Source organism: Buteo buteo, chromosome 20 (assembly GCF_964188355.1).
Source record: "Buteo buteo chromosome 20, bButBut1.hap1.1, whole genome shotgun sequence".
Lineage (NCBI taxonomy): Eukaryota > Metazoa > Chordata > Aves > Accipitriformes > Accipitridae > Buteo > Buteo buteo.
This window is the reverse complement of record NC_134190.1, coordinates 23,345,778-23,365,437: the sequence shown is the minus strand read 5'-3', so window position 1 is coordinate 23,365,437 and position 19,660 is coordinate 23,345,778. Positions and strand designations below refer to the sequence as shown.

General features: G+C 38.0%; 1 long non-coding RNA gene across 1 annotated transcript in view; it reads left to right on the top strand.

Moving 5' to 3' along the window:
• Nucleotides 1-19,660, top strand: part of LOC142042348 (uncharacterized) — a 389,027-nt gene that overhangs the window by 139,184 nt on the left and 230,183 nt on the right. Inside the window, exon 2 of the long non-coding RNA XR_012653715.1 lies at nt 10,299-10,414. This is a non-coding gene — a long non-coding RNA (uncharacterized LOC142042348). The remainder of the gene's footprint in view (nt 1-10,298; nt 10,415-19,660) is intronic.

Here is a 19,660-nt window from a genome sequence, read left to right as displayed (position 1 = left end):
CGGTTAGGTAGGGAAAAATAAGACAAGCACTTTGTGATATTCTGCCCAGCCTGCAGCTTATTGCAGCTCAAGGATAGGTACTGTCTTGGGTATTTTTGTTCATATGAAGGGAACTGGCACAATATGAAGCTCATTTTTAAAGGTAATTATTTTTATGAAGCTTTAACTTTTTTCAAACGTTTGCTCTATAAAGAAGCAAGTGAAAAAGCCTTACTACCTATAAAATCTGAGTTGCTGAAACCTAAATTTGCACAGATCTTAAAGTAGTAAACTGTTTATCGAAGTAATTTTTTGCTAGACATTTTGGAGTGATGACTCTTGTCTTTATGGATTTGTAAGGACATTGCTGAGACACTATGAAATTACTCATTGAATTCTACATATATTACTACATATAATGTTTTCTTAAATTACTGAAAAACAATAATATTGAAGGTTAGGTTGTGTTCTGACATAGATCATCTTTCCCTTTTTAAAAGTGGGTTAAGCAGTTAGCAGAAAAAGCTTTCATTTTTTTGTTTTGCTCTGTTCATCTGCAACTAATAATATGAAATAAACTTAATTCATCTCTGTTGCAGGCATTAATTTTGTGGCCAGTGATTCACAACAAGTTTTGTTTTCCTGAAAATTGCATTAAAAATTGTGATTATGACCACAAAGATTCTAAAAATAGATAATGCTTGAGTTCTTTCTATGAGTACCACCCACTATGAGTACAACTCCTAGTTTGTATTTCTAAAGAAAAAGTGCATTGGGGAAATAGGAATAGAAGATTTTGGATGGGAAATGAAGTCAGAAAAAAAATATATGGAAGGGTGACTGTTAATGAATCCATTGTAAAGACAATTTCTGTGTCCTGGTTTCAGCTGGGATAGAGTTAATTTTTTTTCTAGTAGCTGGTATCGTGTTATGGTTTGGGTTCAATATGAGAAGAATGTTAATAACACAGTGATGTTTTCAGTTATTGCTAAGTAGTGTTTAGACCAAGTCAAGGGTTTTTCTGCTTCTCATACTGCCCAGCCAGCAAGAAGGCTGGAGGGGCACAAGGAGTTGGGAGGGGACACAGCCAGGGCAGCTGACCCCAACTGGCCAAAGGGGTATTCCAGACCATGGGACGTCATGCCCAGTATATAAACTGGGGGGAGTTGGGCGGGGAGGGATCGCTGCTCAGGAGCTAACTGGGCATCGGTCTGTGAGCAATTGCATTGTGCATCGCTTGTTTTGTATATTCCAATCCTTTTATTAGTATTGTCATTTTGTTATTATTATCATCATTATTAGTTTCTTCCTTTCTGTTCTATTAAACTGTTCTTATCTCAACCCATGAGTTTTACCTTTTTTTTTTGAATTCTTTCCACCATCCTACTGGGTGGCGGGAAGTGAGTGAGTGGCTGCATGGTGCTTAGTTGCCAGCTGGGGTTAAACCACAACATGATCCTTTTTTATAAGAAGAAATACTGATAACTAAATGCCCATGACTATTATCTATAATAGCTTCTGCCATACTAATTTTAGACATCTACCAAAAATACTGTATGAAACAAAAGTAAGAATGACTGAAGATGCTGTTTAGTCTCATAAGAGAAACTATATAAGGTAAACAAAAGCTATATATTGTCAAACTGCAATGTCTACAAATAATACATCCATGCTTGTGGGAAAAGAGGGAATGTTTTCCTAGACACTGTTTAGGCCCATTGCCTAACCAAGAAAGCGGATATTTACAAAGACTTTTCATTTGTACCTTTTCAATCTGCAGAATGATCGTAGTGTGGAAGTGGATTTTCTCCTTTATTAAACATAAAGGAATACTTGTTTCCTATTAATAATAAGTTGTTGTTATTGTTTATTAGTTTAGAAATGTTCATAAACTAATGGCCTGATTAGACTCAGGAAAAGCTCACTGTGTTGCCAAAATATTTAAATAGCTTGAAAGAAACTAGTAAGGGGCATGCAATTTTGTCAACACTGCAAATAACAGAAATGCACTAAAATAATTTCCATTCTGTGTGTCATAACTATATAGTTCATATAGTTAGATATGCTGTAATTAAGTGCCAACAAACATGAACAGTCTTTTAATAAAGGCAGATGTAAAAAGAATATTCCAAATAAAATATTCCTTTTTATTTTTTGAAGCTGTGGGTTATTAGTTCATTTGTTGACTGTTGCATGCACTCTTGAAAGTTCAGAGGAGAGCAAAACTACTCCTTCTCCTGATGTTCCTTTTTTATATGCTTATTCTTTTCATATTGTAGACATTAAAAAGAGATGTAAGTCACCTCATGGTTGCTTCCTGCATTTGTATTATTCTTGCATATAGTACCTTTGAATTCTGCCAAAATAGATTTTGTGAAAACACCCCACCAAACAAACAACAAAAAAAATTCAAGTCTTGGGAAGATGGGACCGGAACAGATGTAAATATCAGTCTAATGGCTTTTTTGTTGTCATTCTTTGTAGAATTGTCCAATAGTGCACATATCTGTCAATAAAAGCATTGGCTCCACCATAGATTTAAGTTGTAGCAGACTGCATATAATGTAAGAATATCAGATAGCCAAGAAAGACCTTAGCAAACCATGCCTTAGTAACTGCTTTTATATGAAAATAAAAGAAAACGTTTCTCTGTTCCGGGAAATTTTGTGTTTGTGGAATTCTTTTTCACTCCGATTTTCAGTAGTCAGTTAATTTTGATTTCCATAAAAGTTCTAAAACTCAACAAATTCAGATGAGGTATTTCAATATAATTATTTATGATTGCATTTTTAAAAATAATCATGTATGCTACCTACTACTTTAATAAAGGACCTCAGCTGTATGAATAGATATAAAGCAAAAATCAAGAATAGCATTCTTAAGTATTTAGAAGAAAATAAATTCTCCAGAGTCTGACGTTCTCTGAAAACTTTACCCTATGGCACTTTGGTTATCTCACACATTTTAAGCTGATGCAAGACCTCTGATTTAGCACCAGTTTTGGAACTAAAGAGACGTCGTGTCGTTATGACACACAGGGTCTCTCGGTGCTGAGTGCATCAACATTGGCTTCAGTAAGAGCAGACTACTTTTTTGTACCATATAGACCTATCAGCTTGCCCAGGTATCCCAAGTGCTTCATGACATTTACATACGTTGGTCCTGTAATAACCCTCCTCTATTGTATTTGAGAAAACATATGCAGATTATGTCACCTGGATCTGACAGCCACAGGAACTGGGGAAACAGCCCACTCCTACTTACTCAGTTATATTAACCCAAGAATAAAATGATAAGTAACTAATTGACAAATGTAAGATAATTTTGCATAGCTCTATACGGACCAGAATGAGTTTGAGTGACGATCGAGAAAAGTATTATGCTGCCAGAGTGTAATTGCTCATTAGTACCCAGCTGCAGGCAGTTCCCAAATTTAACCCCTGAATGGTAAGTCCCAAAGGGGCAGCTCTATTCCTCAGTTAGGTGTGAGTTGGGTTATCTTTACATTTTCATTTATCGTGACCATTTTCTTCCTGTCTTGGAGCATTGCCACCGGTAAATTTGTTTCTTATTTGTGTGAGAAAGACTTGGTTGCCTAGTCTATGTTTGGTTCTGCCCTGATCTTATGCGGGTAAGGCTCAGGGATGGGTGAGGGAGAAATGTTTCAGAGATTCAAAAATATGTTGATTCTGTTGTGGTTATACTAAGGGGCAACAGCATGTCCTCTTATGAAAGTTCAGTGGCAGTTTTCTGTTGCGTTTGAGTTGTAGCTAAACTAAAACATATTTTGTAGATAAACGAAAACCTGATAAGGTTTCTGATAAGCTACATGGCGTATCTGCTAATTAATCAGACTTAGTTATAAAGCCTGATACATTAAGAAGCAGTTTATAGATAAAGAAGCAGAGAGGCTGATGGTTTTGAACTAGGGCAGGTCGACTTATTTTCACTTCACTACGAGGACTTCACGAGGCTGATGGAACTTGCCGCACTTTAACAGAGCTGAAGCCCTTCGACTCCAGCCCTCCTTATGAACTTGCTTTGCGTTTCCCTGATCTCTTCCCGCTGCCTGCCCTACCTTGGGGAAGGTTCCTCCTGCCTTCTCAAAGGGTTCCTGTTGCTTCTAAAGCTTCAGACCTCTGTGCTGTCTAGGTGAAAATGTGTTTAAAGGGCAGCCTGTTACTAAGCAATGGCACAGGTACGTTGCAGCTGTAAAGTGGAGCAGCAACTGTTTCTGCCGCTTTAAATTTGACAGCTGGATTACAAAACTTTTGAGAGGAATTGCACCTTGGTGTTGTTGACTGTGTTCTTTCTCTAGTCTGTGTTATTTAGTAGATTCTTAATAAAAATCATTATAGGTGTTATTCAGTTTAGGAATGTAATCTCTCACACAGCTTTGCATTGATTGCAAAAGTATACAGTTTAGTCAGCTGTGTAACCAAGATATAGCATCAAGTGAAATGTGCACCGAAGATACAGATCAAAAACAGGCGTGAGAAGGAAAACAATGAGATAATAGCGAGATCAGGTCACACAGCATTGTGTAAAACCAGAAATTTTGTCTGGGTAAGAAACTGAAGGAATGGAACTAGGACTGCTGCGTAAAATGGATGGGGACAGAGGTGGGGGGGGGGGGGGGACAGAAAGGAGACGCTGAAGGTCAGGGCACAGAAACCAAGGGGTGTGATAGATACGGAGTACAAAAGAAAATCAAGGCTACTTTTCTGTTTAATCCCAGGGTAACGCTTAAAACAATGACTCGTCTCTCATGACCTTGCAGGTGGAGTACTGAGCCTACGCTGATTTAATGCTGCACACAGCTACTCCCTTTCTTTCCTTACGCTCGCGTACAGCCAAAGCGAGGCAGATGCCGCAGCGAGGGGCAGACTCAAATTCTCTGGTTGCTCACGGTGAGCAGTGTTCAAAAGGACGTGAGCAGTGCAGTGACACATAAAAGATGTAACCTAGATATGGAGCAATCAATTACCTTCCTTTAGGTACCTCCCAGGTGGCTCTGTTCCATTTGAAGTTCATCAATCAACTCAGTTCAGGACTTCACTCCGCTGTGTAGTATCTGTTCTGGGAATTGCAGCTCCTATGCCCTGCAGACCCTTCTGCAGTCACTGATGTGCAGGGAGGAATCTTATTTTTTCCTAGTCATTGTATTCGTGTAAAAGAAAGTGGACTGTGCTCACTGCAAGATCAAAGAAAATGCCACTTTCATAATTTCTACAATATACCTTCCTTTTCAGCACACTGCCTTTTAATTGCTCATAAGCTAGTTAGGGAAGGGGAAGGAAATGAAGCAGTTTGGCATGAATTATTAATATTGGGAACATTACTAGCTTTATTTGAAACTGTATGCCCACTTGGAGAGATCGCCATTGACATTTAATATAAATAAGCTTGAAAAGTTCTGATCATAGTAATGCTGTGGTTCTCTGTTGTTCTGTGATTTCTGCTCTATGGCACCAAATCAATGGTCTCTTAATCAGGAAACTCTATTATATGTTTTATTACAATATTGTGATGGTATAGTGCTTACTGGGAGGGAATGAAGAGTTGACCGTAATTTCTTCTCCCTAAAGATATTATTCAGCTTCCAGGAAGGAGTGGAGAAAAACATAATTAACTTGTTAAAATTCTGTGACAGGAATTAAAAGGCAAATGGCTATCAGAGTAATAAAAAGCTGAGTTATTCTATCTGTAAGTTACATTTCCTGCAACTGATCCCAGCATAGAGCTTGTAATTTCAGGATAAAAACATAACTCATCCTTGGTTTTATCTGTTTTCAAACTGTTTTGTTATATAATTAAACACAGTGTGTACACTTTAGACACACAATTCATTTTTAACAGACTTCATCTTGGAAGAAAAAAATGTCTTCTGTGCTTCTTCTGCCTGTAATACTCTGAAAATGTCAGTGCAATTTAAAAGATTTTTTTATACAATTATAATCCTTGATTGTGGAGCTTACAAAACAGATGAGAGTCCTATATTAAACTCTTCAGTAGCTGCTCGATAAATTTGATTTTAAATGTGCTTCATTTACAAGCGTCTGTTCAGTTTGAATTGTTTATGATGAGATGAATGTTTATATTCATATACTGAAGAAATAAAAGCTGGCTTAATATGTCAATTACTAATAAAGAATTTACAGAAAATACTGAAAATATGCTGATAACATGCAGAGTTTTAACATGACTGTTAAAAGCTGCCCCTGAAAAACAACAGAAAGGTCTTGATTTTTCGACCTTAGATGATAGCAGTCAGTTGAATTAGGAAATTAATTTATTATCATAATGTGAATCTGACAAATGCAAAGAAACTGTACCTAAAGTATTTTCCTCCTTAAGTCATCTCATTCAACAGTTCTTCAGAGTCCCAGTACAACCATGTCGCAAGGTGCACTCTTACTCAGGCTGGCAGTCTTACAACAATTAGCAAGCATTGGGTTGTCTGTGATGTTAAGTTATATTTATTGAGACTCAGTTCCAGCTGGTGCCAGAGTGGATACTTTCTATTGATAGATCTATGCCCTTCGGGCACATTTCTTAAGAAAGATTAAATGTTAAAAAAAGGGGATATGACAGAAACATATTTCTGTAGTCACAGTTTCTCAGGAGAGCATTTTTTTTTTTGGTTTGAAGTACTTAATAAATTCAAGCAGAAAGACTATAAACAATACATTCTAGCATGAATTTTAACTAGCCTGATTAATACAAAATTGAAGTTCATATATTAATCTCTGCATTGGAGATATTGTTTATTTAAGCATTTGGGGAAATCATACAGTTTGAGCTATACAATGAAAATAATTTAATCTGTAGAAATGAGCTACCTACCCAGGCAAAATTAAACATAAGTAATCGAACACGTTTCCAGTTACTAAATGGCAATTATATCTCACTAGAGCATGGTAGTTTGGTTGCCAAAGCATAAGCCTGGTACTGAAAGAAACACTTTTGTGGCTCGGTGTTCTTGCTTGCCTCTCGTATTGTTCCATTTTCTGTTCTGCTGCTTGAACATGGTTTTTTTACCAATTTCCATAACCAAATAAGGTTTTTAAAGCCACTTCAAAGATATCTAATAATTTAATTTGCAATTTCAAGATCTTTGCTTCAGTGGATCTATTGCGTCAATCAGTACTGAAGCAATTATTTAATTTGCAGTTATACATCAGATTACATAATATTTACATAATTAGCATGCATAAACAAGAAACGATAACTTCATGACAGAAATATCGTGATTCTGACAATGATAAGGAATGCAAATATTTCCTTTTGTAAAAGATCAAGTAAATGAAAGTAAAACGCTTATAGGCCTGGAGGTGGAATGGCTGCCTGAGTCTAACTTATTTACCATTGATCTGATCAATACTTTAACTGAATAAAATTAGATAACGTTGTGTTAACGTATGACCTTTTCCATGTCTGTTTTGTGTTCCTGCAGTTAATGATGTAATGTCAAGTTGGAATATGTACTGTGAATACAAAGACATTAATTTGAATAGTAAGAGTCAGGGCTCTGAAGTCTGCTTTAAATTCATCTTTGCTCTGCTGGTGCAGGGTGTTTTTTGAGATTGCTGCAGAGGATTTTAGTAGCTAGCAAATGATTTCTAGTGATAGATCCTTAAGGGTGAATATTCAGAACAGCTTCATTTCTGTCTCTGTATACCTGCAATTTTCCATTCACAAATAGCCTTGAACATGCTTATTAAGTTGCTGAGAGTCTCTTACAGTACCTCTATCCTGTCACACTGAAGATCTCTCATTTTCTGTGGTTCATGAACTCGCTAGTAATCCAGACTATACAAGTTTGTACTCGGGTTGTTTCCTGGAGCCATGGGAGCCTGGACATCAAGCTTGGGTTCCTGCCACACATACCTAGTTTGAGTGCAAACTGTACGGGATCTGGTTCCTTAAACCTCCCACGGGTGCTGTGGGGCTGCGTGGTTTGGGAGGGTTGGTTCCAGAGCACGTCCATTTCTCTTAGGTTTGTGGGCAATTTCCATTTGCTCACATGGCATCTTGTGCAAAGTTGCTCTTCAAGAAGTGCCCCACGGACACAGCCTGCAAAGGAACTGGTCTAATGTAGGAATCCATCTGTAAAGCTGATCATAAAACTGTATGGTTCTGCAGTCTGGACTTGGACGCTGCACCGTGTATCAGACCCTGAGGGACTGAGTATCTTTGCTCAGCAGATACTTCAGGTGCGAGACATTGAGTGAAACTGCCCCAAAGCCTCCATCAACGCTCTAGCTACAGTTATCTAAGAGCCAGCAGCCCAGCAATGGTCTCTGCAGGATATTAGGGGGGCGATTAGCTTGAGCAGCTGCAGGGGCGTCACCCATGGGTTGGGATTCAGCAAGATGACCTGATCGAGATATGACTATTGTAAATGGCTCTGTAGTTCTTATAGGAGCAGACTGGAATTAGACTCTAGCTCTGGCTTTGGTTTCCCTTGTCGCTGTTCTATCAGCTGTCCCCTTTTCTCTCCTTCTCATACTGCCCATGAAGACAGGGAATGGAACCAGGCAAGAGCCAACGGAGCAGAAATTCAAAGTGGTGGGACTGTACTATGTGGGCCAGCAGTAGCAGGAGAAAGATGTCACGGGAGCAAATTTTAAGAACATTTTTTCTCAATCTTTGCATTAAAACCTATCTACAGGGCTGTAAGCATTTCACTTGGGTCTTTGTTAAAATTTCCATACCCCAAGAAGTTCTGTTTGTTGTTTCAGCTAGACTTTTTAGGTTTTCAGGTTTTACCATCGTTAAATATTAACTTATATATTCACTAGAGGCTGGTTGCATTCTCGCCTCTCCCTAGATTTCTGGATGCTTGCTGCTTCTTCCCAGGTTCCAGCTTGTGTTTAGAGGAAGGGCAGCTGGCTGTAGGATAAACAGTGAGCAGATTGCATAGATGGTATTAGGGAACCAGCTGTGAGAAGAAGCCACCACCACATATGTTGTCATGAGAGGAAAAACTGCTTGCATGATAGAAAAAGTGTGTGTGAGGAAAAAAAAAAAAGTCAGAGTAAAATAAAGTCTTGAGCAAAAAGGAGCAATGAGATGGTTCTTCTGCTGGAGTTCATTCCTGTCACTTTGATTTCAGGTTTTGTCCTAAAAGGCCAGAAAATGTGAATAGTGTGGACCTGTTTGCACTATTCAGTTGGTGATGAGATATCCTTGTTGTGCATATAAAACTCAGCATAAATGTACCCTCAGAGTCTCTTGTTTGTTCTCTTCCACTTCAAAAGTTACTATTCACCACTGAGTGGTCTAATATTAATTGCATTCATGTGACCAGAAGTTCAAGCGCTCCACTGATTCAAGTCTCTCCTCCAAGCATGAGTGCCTAATATTAGACATCTGGATGTAATTTATGCATTCAGATAAATGGTGGGATTTTCAGAAGTGTCAAACAAACAACTGAGATCCCCAAAAGTTGACTTAGCTAGCTGATTTTTGGCTAGCACTCTTTTTTTCAGTGAAGGGGCTTTAAAATAGGAATTCTTTCTGGTGCTGATCTACAAAATAAGATATTAGTACATGAGATTTGAAGTGACATACTTTTAATTAGATTTTATTCCTGTTAATAGTAGAATTGTCACCTCATACAAATAATTGTTTATCTACTAGGTATTTTCATGATTACCATTTTGTAGCCAACAGAAAAAGTGAAGTATAAAATCCTCAAGGAATTACCTTCTATTCAGCCTGTGAAATTAGAATGGAAAGTCAGGACAAGGCATGCCAATGGGAAAAGATAATCCTTGTAACTTATCTTCATGTTCCTTAGTTGTTGCTCAGTTACTTAGAAAGTAATACACTGTCTCCAGATAAGGCATACCCGTATTTGTAACTATATTTTAGCAGATCTGTTTTGAGAATGGTGGCTGCTCAGCATTTCCTATAAACAGCCTAGATCACTTGTTGATGACATTGCTTGCCATGCCGTGTGTGCCCTCAGGGCACGTACGCTGCTCAGCAGTTCAAGTGTTACACCAAGAAGATCATGCTAACATGCTATTTTTTTTCTTTCCCTTTCCCTTTCCCTTTCCCTTTCCCTTTCCCTTTCCTTTTCCCTTTCCCTTTCCCTTTCCCTTTCCCTGTGTTGTAACCTTACAAGCCCAAAATGGTTGACTGAGGTAGTAGCTCATTGTTATCAGCAAGCCTGGTACCTGATAACTTTAGTCGTAGCATTTCTGTTACTGACAGAAGATATGAATAATTGCAGCAAAACAAGAGTATAAAAATTACTGGATTATTGACCCATTCTCTGATGTTTGTTTGTGTCTCTTTTACCTGTGCAGGAAGGTCTCCAGCATCCTCTCAAGGGAAACTGCCATTTGCTGGTGCACTCGGAAGCCCGTGACTCTGAACGTGTTGCCCTTGCCTGCCTGTGGGGATGGTGTGCCTCTGCAGCCAGGTAGGTACGGGCTGAGTCACTCTTACTGTCACAGATGTAGGGTGCGCTGCTTCAGTCTACTTTTGATTCTCCCAAACTCTCTTTTTTTTCATAAACGTTTTATGTTTTAGTGCTACAGATTCACAGGGATTGGAGGATACTGTAGGCAGAGTTCTGGTGCTTTGAAAGGTCATTACTGAAAGAGGCACGTTTTAAAAATAAGTTTCTTTGTGAATTTTGAAGGCCTTGTCTTGTGACTTTTTTTAAGTTTCAGTAGTAAAATATTAAAAAAAATACAGTTCTGTGTTCAATACTGAAGATACTATTATATAAACAAGTTGAAGAAATAGACCATATCCAATATCGGCCTATGTAGTAAGAAATACCTCATCCAATAAACTGTCAGTACAATGAAAAAGGCAACCCTTGAACCTTTTTGTAAGTGGAGTGTCATAAGCAACAGAACCTGTCATCCCGTCATGTGCATTGTTAGGGGTCGTGTCTGCCTTTCTAAATATGATAGTCTTTGGTGTTTATTTGTCAAGCATACAACTGAAATTTCTTTCTGATTAGATAGAAGGTTTTCATTAGAAATAAAGTTTTAATTTACTGTAGGCATATCTAGCTTTTTCCCATTACTTCCATTATTTACAGGACATAGATTGTTGCTTGGGCCTATGCAGGCAGCAGAAAAAGTTGTGTAGTTCCTTCTCCGAAGAATATGTGGTCTTTGCACCTGCACAGTTGATGTCTTTCTGGTAACAGGAGATTCAGAGGAGTAGTACCGGCAAACTTTTGAATTATTGAGAATTTAGTCAGAAAATGAATATTTGGTCAATATATAATTTTCATGAAAATCTAACCTTATTTAAGTAGCATTTATGAAAAAACTTGGAAGATGATCTTTAACTGTAAACTCATTTTGCTATATGAGTTCTGGAGAAGTTTTATGAGTATGTCTAAGAGGAATTTGAGTAAAAGATGGAGGCCAGAACATAAGAACGGACTTTTGTGGAGTTTGGGACTGAATTTGTGGTTTGCTAGAAATGAGTCACATCTAGCAAGAAAGAGCAGTGTTCTTTTAAAAAATGTTTTTTTCTATTATACAAGATAAGGATACAGATTTTCTGCTGGTTTTGTCAGAAAGAATAGCATCTACTGTAGACAAACATGGCAAAAGGATGTATTTTGGCTGGTATTATTTTACGAAAGCGTGAAGTGTCCTACTTTAAAGCAAATCAAAACTCTGAAGTAAAATGAAACTCATTTCAGTAGAGTGACTGAAATGTTCTGTACTAACAGTGGAATCATTATTATCATAAAAAGTGTAGTTCATTTTCTTTTGCAGAATTGACTTTCTCTGCTATCTTGCTGTGTCTTTTACCTTGAAAAATCAGGTCTTCTTGTGCACATGCTGGCTTACTTTTCCTCTTGCTCTAAAATGTATTTTTGACCAGAAATGACCCAACATCTGTTTCTGAATGCAAACACATGTTCTGAAATATCAGGCGTCTGAACTATCTCAATTTTAGATACTTTCTTCAGTAAATTTACGTAAGATTCATCAAGAACATGCTTTAAGTTCACAAAGAGTTGTTCTTTTAAATAATCTTTTAAATTAATCTGAAGTTCCTGTTTTACATACTGCGAAAGTAGGTCTATATAGTCACATTACTTGTATGGCTGGTAATCAGTGCAAAGAAATGGCAGCTTCTGAATCTCTGCTCTGCTCTGAATCTCTTAATCTTACCAACCTTTTACTTCAGAATAACTATACAAATATCTCATACATTCATATGTCTCATATTCTTCAAAGTAAAATTTCCAACATTTTTATAGTAGCATCACTACTTAGGAAGAAGTGTGGATAGTGTTTCCCTTTTCCAATATATTGCTGCTGAAGGGCCATGGTCATTATTAGAGAGGTCTGCAAACAGGAATAAAATTATTTGATAGACAGAATGTCTCACAGACTTTAATGATAATTTCACCAAGAATTTTATAATCCCACTTTTACTGGAATTAAAATAATTTGTTGGTTTTAATAGACTAAAAGCTGCAAAACACTGCAGTTAAAGAAAAATTTTGATCGCAAGATCAATAAGGACATTGCACATCCTCAAGCTGTTTCTCAAAATTTGACAAAAAAATCCATTCTTAAGACTGGCTAGCTGGAATAATCATAGTATCCAGATCAAGGTCATGCTAATCTAATAATCGTTATTTTAAGATTTACTATGTGTGTAAAATCGTGTTCAGGATCACGAGTGACTTGGATTCTTTTTTTAGCATTGCTAGTATTATGAGAATATAGTTATTTTTTCTTTATTGCAGTTTGTGATTGGTGGGTCTTTTCAGTATTGCTGAGCTTTAAATGGAGATTTTATGTCTTTAGATAAAAATTAAATGAGATTTAGTTGAGCTTTAGGAAGGAAAGTTGGCAACTTGTTCATGTGGACAAGATAAGACAGCGAGTTCAAGGATATGCTACTTAAATAAAATGATTTTAAGCAAATAATGACCTTAATTCAAATTAAAGAAAAAGAGGAAAAATTTATTTAATGAATATTTTTAATTTTATGCTACATTTGCACTTCTTTTTGAAAGAAGTTACCAACTCATTATTTGCAACCGTTGTAATTGTTATATGCAAATTATAGGCCTCACAATATATGATACTTCTCAGAATACGGTGTAGTCCCGAGACTGCTTCTCCTCTATCAAATTGGATGATATTGTTTCAGCAGGGTTCAAAAATTATTAGGAGACACATATAAGACAGACACATACAAGGAAATGAAATTTATTAACCTAGATAGTGAAATATAAGAACAAGGATTACAATGCATGAATTTTTTGTGTAATTTTATGAAATATACAGAGTAATCAATTACTTTTTTTTCCTCATATTTATCAGTGGGATGAAATATAATTTCTTTATTTTAAACAAGATAAAGAATAACCCAGATTTGACATATTTACTAATTCACCCAACAGCTCTAGCAATTTAACCTTTTCAGAGGTCAATGGGAACAGCCAAATCTGTGTATTCTTGTTAACAAATGTTACTGTCTCTTCTATGGCATTTCCCTCAATTTTTAATTAGCAAAAACATGTAACTGAGCTCCAACAATTATTGCCACATTCATTTGAGTTAATTTCTAAGCTGAAATAGCTGTCTGGAGCATTGTATCAGATTGTATGCTGCAGTAGCTATCTGCAATACATTTTCTCATGAAGAAGCAGCCAGCCAGGATGACTAAAAAAAAAAAAAATAGAAAAAATTACAGCTTTTGCTGTCATTTGGATGAAAAATTAAATATATTGTTCCTATCAGAGCCTCAGTATTTGTTTCATTTCCTAAATTGAATGATTTTATCATTCTATATTTAGTGAAAACATTTAAGGAGGATTTAATAAAGCTTAATGAACTGAAAATAGTAGTCAGTGGTCATTTTTAGACAGACAACAATCACAGCAGAATAAAGTAATTTTGTGTGCCCCCTGAAATGCAAGTTTAAGTTTGTATTGGGTTTGCATGGCAATGTTTTGGTAGTGAGGGGGCTACAGGGGTGGCTTCTGTGAGAAGCTGCTAGAAGCTTCCCCCATGTCTGATAGAGCCAATGCCAGCCGGCTCCGAGACGGACCTGCCACTGGCCAAGGCCGAGCCCATCAGCAACAGTGGTAGTGCCTCTGGGATAATGTATTTAAGAAGGGAAAAAAAAGTTGCTGCGGAACAGAAACTGCAACCGGAGAGAGGAGTGAGAACGTGTGAGAGCAACAACCCCGCAGACCCCCAGGTCAGTGCAGAAGGAGGAGGAGATATTCCAGGCACCGGAGCAGAGATTCCCCTGCAGCCCGTGGTGATGAAGACCCTGGTGAGGCAGGCTGTCCCCCTGCAGCCCAGGGAGGTCCACGGGGGAGCAGATCTCCACCTGCAGCCCGGGGAGGACCCCACGCCACAGCAGGGGGATGTCCGAAAGAGGTTGTGACCCTGTGGGAAGCCCATGCTGGAGCAGGTTTGCTGGCAGGACTTGTGACCCCGTGGGGGACCCACGCTGGAGCGGTCTGTGCCTGAAGGACTGCAGCCCGTGGGAAGGACTCACATTGGAGAAGTCTGTGGAGGACTGTCTCCTGTGGGAGGGACCCCACGCCGGAGCAGGGGAAGAGCGTGAGGAGGAAGGAGCAGCAGAGACAATAAGTGATGAACTCATGCCAACCCCCATTCCCTGTCCCCCCATGCTGCTGTTGGGGAGGAGGTAGAGAAAACTGGGAGTGGAGTTGACCTGGGAAGGAGGGAAGGGTTGGGGGAAGATGTTTTAAGATTTGATTTTAATTCTCATTACTGTACTCTGGTCAATTGGCAATAAATTAAGTTAATTTTCCCAAAGTCAAGTCTGTTTTGCCCATGACGGTAATTGGTGAGTGATCCCTCCTGGTCCTTACCTTGACCCACAAGCACTTTGTTATATTTTCTCTCCCCTGTCCAGCTGAGGAGGGGATTGATAGAGCGGCTTTGGTGGGCAACTGGCGTCCAGCCAGGGTCAACCCACCACAGGAATATGGAAAACCAAGCAATGTAGTCAATGGGAATGAACATATGGAAAATGAAATGCGATGAAAAGACAAAAAATTTGAAGGTCCCGTAGCCTCAGGTAAAAGGAAGGAAGAAGGGTGAAACACCAAATGAGCTCTGTCCCAGCATTTTATCTTATACCAGATAAAATAGGTTTGATAGCAAGTCTTGGTGGTACCAGGTGACTGGAGAATAGTATTAAGAGTATCTAAGACAGAGGTAAAAATTCTCACCCTCTCCCCTCACTGAGGACCTGTTTTCCTGCCTCAACTATATGCAAGAATTTAGAACAAATTTTGAATCAGAAGAAAACTAATTACAGAAATTGATATTGGAAGCAGAGTAAGGTGAAATAGTGTTGTGAATCATGCCAGACTAGCCCATCATTTTTCTTTAAGATGACTTGATGTTTTTAAAACAAAGAATGACTGTATGAAGGCCTGAGTTAAACATTTGATTTGGTGCTACATGTTAAATAATAAGTTTAAAAATAAAAAGGTGGGAAACGGTACAGGAACTGTAAAAATGATCACGTGGGTTGAAATGAAGGCAATGTATGTTAAAAGAGTAAATGTTTAAAAGAAAGGAGGTTACTAGTAGAGTTCCTTAACATTTTATCTTGAAACTGAACTCTAGTATTCTTTAATGACTGGGGAGAGCCCTTCTGACTACAGGCAGTAAAAGCAGAATGAAAAACATCATGAATTCCTGAAATGGCCATTATTTGTTTTTTTACTTTTACTGTTTGTTCTCTGTGAATGCTCATAGTGAAGAAAAAAAAAAAAGCAATTGTGAAATCAGGGATGCTGGAAGCAGTAAAACAACAGTGCTAGATCTGGATTCTCAACAGGAGAACCCAGTTCAGCAGGCATCCCGCCATCACATATTTGCTCACAGGACTGATAGTTGTAGTCATGTTTCTATTGAGCTTGAGACATTAAGTCATACTGGGTCGGTTGGGTTTTTTTGGAAGGCAGAGTGCAAGGGAGCTTAGAGTCATGCAGGGTGTCTGATTCCCTACATCTAATTTCTACATACCTTTAACTTCCTAAAGATACTAGCACTAATAGCGAGAATTCCTGGGAGAAGGCTGGTCTTTTGTGTTGTTAAAGGAAAAATTGTGTCCTGACAGAGCCTGTCTTTCTCCATCAGTTTCTGAGGCAACTTATGCAACTTGTTTAGGTGAGGTGTCTGTTAGAAGCCAGCATATCCTATTTTAGTTGTTAAGGGCTGTAAAGAACCATTGTGAGCTGCATCTTGTAACAGACCAGTAAAATATGGAAACAATACCTGAGATACATACAAAGAGTAAATTTTGAGGGAGATGTTAGCGAGCCCTTAGTAAAACAAAGTTATTCTCTTAGGCTGTGTGTTTAAATAGCTGCTCCATTCCTCTTATTTCACCATTAATGGTTTACTATAAAGCCGATTCTGGCCGATGCTATTAGTGGAGCTGATTTGTCTTACCAGCTTCCCACTGCAGTCTTTTCACAAAGCATTTGTCTTAGAATCAAAATAATTTTGGGGTCCATATAAGTGATCAGTGGCTCTGCCTTCACGTTTCTCTCTGTATTCATAGATAAAGTTATGTACCTTCATTGATCATATATGCAGTCAAGTGTGAAAAGTATTTCACATTTGAAACGTTCTAGACGTTAGCAAAGTCTGATGCTTTAATGTGAACGTACACATCAGAAACTCTTTTACATATAATACAGAGTGTAAACAATATCCCCAGATATCACAGAAAATGTGCATGTGCAGTAAATTGTAAGACAACCTTCCCTTTAATCAGAGTAGAAAATTTCTATAAAACAACTCAAAATAGCTTTCTTCGCTTGAAAAAATAAGACTTTTTGCTGCCATCACCTTGCTGTAGAAGTGCCTAAGCATATTGTCTTACTACTATGCTTTTCAATAGTTTGAGATCTGCTCACACAAGTCAATGTCTACTATCATACATCTCCTCCATCCACATTCCAGCTTGGAAAGATGTTCACAAGTTGAGCAACTTGCTATGCTAAGACAACTATTCATTTCACACTGTGATATTGGCACTGCTGATACACAGTTGTCTGCTCTTGTTCATTTAATGTGCCCTTTAAGTGCTGCAGAGTTGACTTAAAACCTTTGTGCCAGACAAGTGCAGCAAGAAATTAGTAACTGCCAGCAAAGGGTGTATTGAAAAATTTTCCTCTGTGATTCTTCCAACTGTTAAGTGAAGGATTATCATTGCGTACATGATGCTTACGCTCAGAACTCAGACGTGCTATATGGATCAAGTTGACAACTTTCTGCAAGTAGTGAGCATCACTGGCTGAGTCATTTTCCTTCTGCACTTCTGTCCTGCCTGTATATTTTCAGGCTCAGCATGTGCAAACAGGCCATTGTCATATCACTGGAAGTATTTCATTGCCTGACAAGCTATTTTTCATCTGGCCTAATGATCTGTGTGAGTTTGCACTGATGTCCTGGAAGGAGAAATGCAGCGTGCCTAGCGAGGAAAAGAGAAATTAGGCAATGAAAGACAGCTGAATACCAGCCAGGTTGCAAATCTCTTTTTTTTTGTGCAACCACTCAGACCTGCTTTGTCATCAGTGATTTACCCAGGGACTTTTGTGTGCTGCAGATTACACCAACCTTTTTTTTCTAAAACTGTTGTCTAATTATGCTCCAGAATCAGTTTAAACCATCTTATTATGCAAACACCTATTTGGCCTAATGATACAGCAAGAGTCGTTCCTACATGAGCTTAAATGATCGTGACCTTGTTCCACTAAATCTCCTTCTAGAGAGCATCAAAGCTGTGTGTTCATCTACAGGGAGTTCTGGCAAGACTGACAGGCAGTGAGTCATGATGGACCTAATTGTTCTGTTGTGAATCAAAAAATAAGATGTAGAAATCTGTTCAAACTGATGCCCGACTTCTGCATCAGAAAGAGTTTTTCGGGAACAATTTAAAAAAAATCTCTGTTTCTCTGTGTTGTGGAGCACAAAGGAGTGGAAAATGTGCCCCATTTATTTTCTTTGTGAAAGGTCATCATAAGCCTTCAAAAGGAAGAATCTTTTCATTGTTTCACAAACTGAGGTACACTAAAGATATCAAGTGACTTGTCAGGTTTAAACAAGAGGTCAGTGAAAGGAGTTAAGAGTTCATGTCTCATGACTTTCGGTGTAGTGTTTTTTCTACTGAATCCTCCTTTCTGCCAGCTTTTCAAATGATTGCGCCATAGATACCAGAATGAATGGGTTGGGGGCCACCGTAAGGTGTATGGAGCTGCAAATTGATGGTAATTCTCAGGAATTTTGTGTGGTTTTTAGTCTAACATGTTTCATTGCACAATCAGAATTCATCTGAAGCAAGCTACTTGTTTGCAATCTGATTGTGCATTGGTGAATAGAAATTTTGTCGTGATGCATAGCCCAAAGGAATCGGTGAGAGAGTGATGATGCCCAAATATGCATGGCAATTAGATATATATATGTAAATAAACCAAATACTGACAGAGTTAAGAACCTGTGTACCTATTCTTTCCTGCCACAGTGAAACAAGTCTAAAACATTTCATATATAGTGTAGTCAGAAGTGAAATAAAATATTTAGTCAGCCTGTATTGCCTTACAATTATTTCAAAGCAAAGAAAACTCCCACTGGATTGATGAAAAAGTGTCTTTTTTTGCCACTTCTTGAAAGAAAACAGTAATTGCATGAATGTGTTAAAAACGTATATGCATGAGTGACACTAACATGAAGTTATATGAAAACTTGTATTTTGAATGGGTTTATCCTGCCATTTGGGAATTTTTTAAAACACTTTGGTTGCATGGGATAAATATCAGGTTTTATATCATGTTTATGTTTTTCTCCCACAAAATACTAGATACATGTAAGAAAAGAGAGAAATATATTGAGTATTTCATTTCAGAAACTCTGTTGCTGTGTGTTCATGAATTAATACACAATTTTGGCCTCAGTTAGAAAAATAAACTGTCGGGAAACTATCACAAAGGCAATATATGCAGGCCGGTTTCTCCTATAACTGTTTTTTTGCTGTATTAGCTTACTAGCTTGGGCTTTACAGTAACTCAATAGAGCTGCAAATCTACTGAGATTTTGAGTAAATATTCAGTCCACTTCAAACAGACTGCCAGCAATGTACTAGCAAGTTATAATGCAGACACAGACAGGTTTGCATAAGTCAGAGTCACTAAACTATCAAAATACTGACTGATTTCTCCAGGACAGTGGGATTGCTTTCTGTCATCTTTGCCGCCTTTTCCCTGAAGAATGTAACTAGAGACCAACAGGCAGGTGGACACCAAAGGCCATTGATCAGGTTTTTTTCTTGTGGATCAGAAAATCCCCGTTTTAAGAGCCTGTGATTCTACACTTCTCTTATTACGGAAGAGAAAATGGATGGACCCTAAATAAACTTTGATAGATGAGTCCAAAGAGACTACATTAGTCTGTGTGATAAGAAACAAATATATTGTATTGTCAACATAACCACTATTAAGTGTTTTCATATGCTTTGTGGTAAAAGAGATCTTTTGTGAGTGTCTTGAAGAAGGACACTGTGGTAACTTCATAAATGTTTTTGAGAAGCTCCTGCCAAATGTAAAGGTCAGCACAGGAGATGCTTCTTGTAAAGGCTGAAAAATGAAAAGATCATGGTCATCTTCATGAGCTGA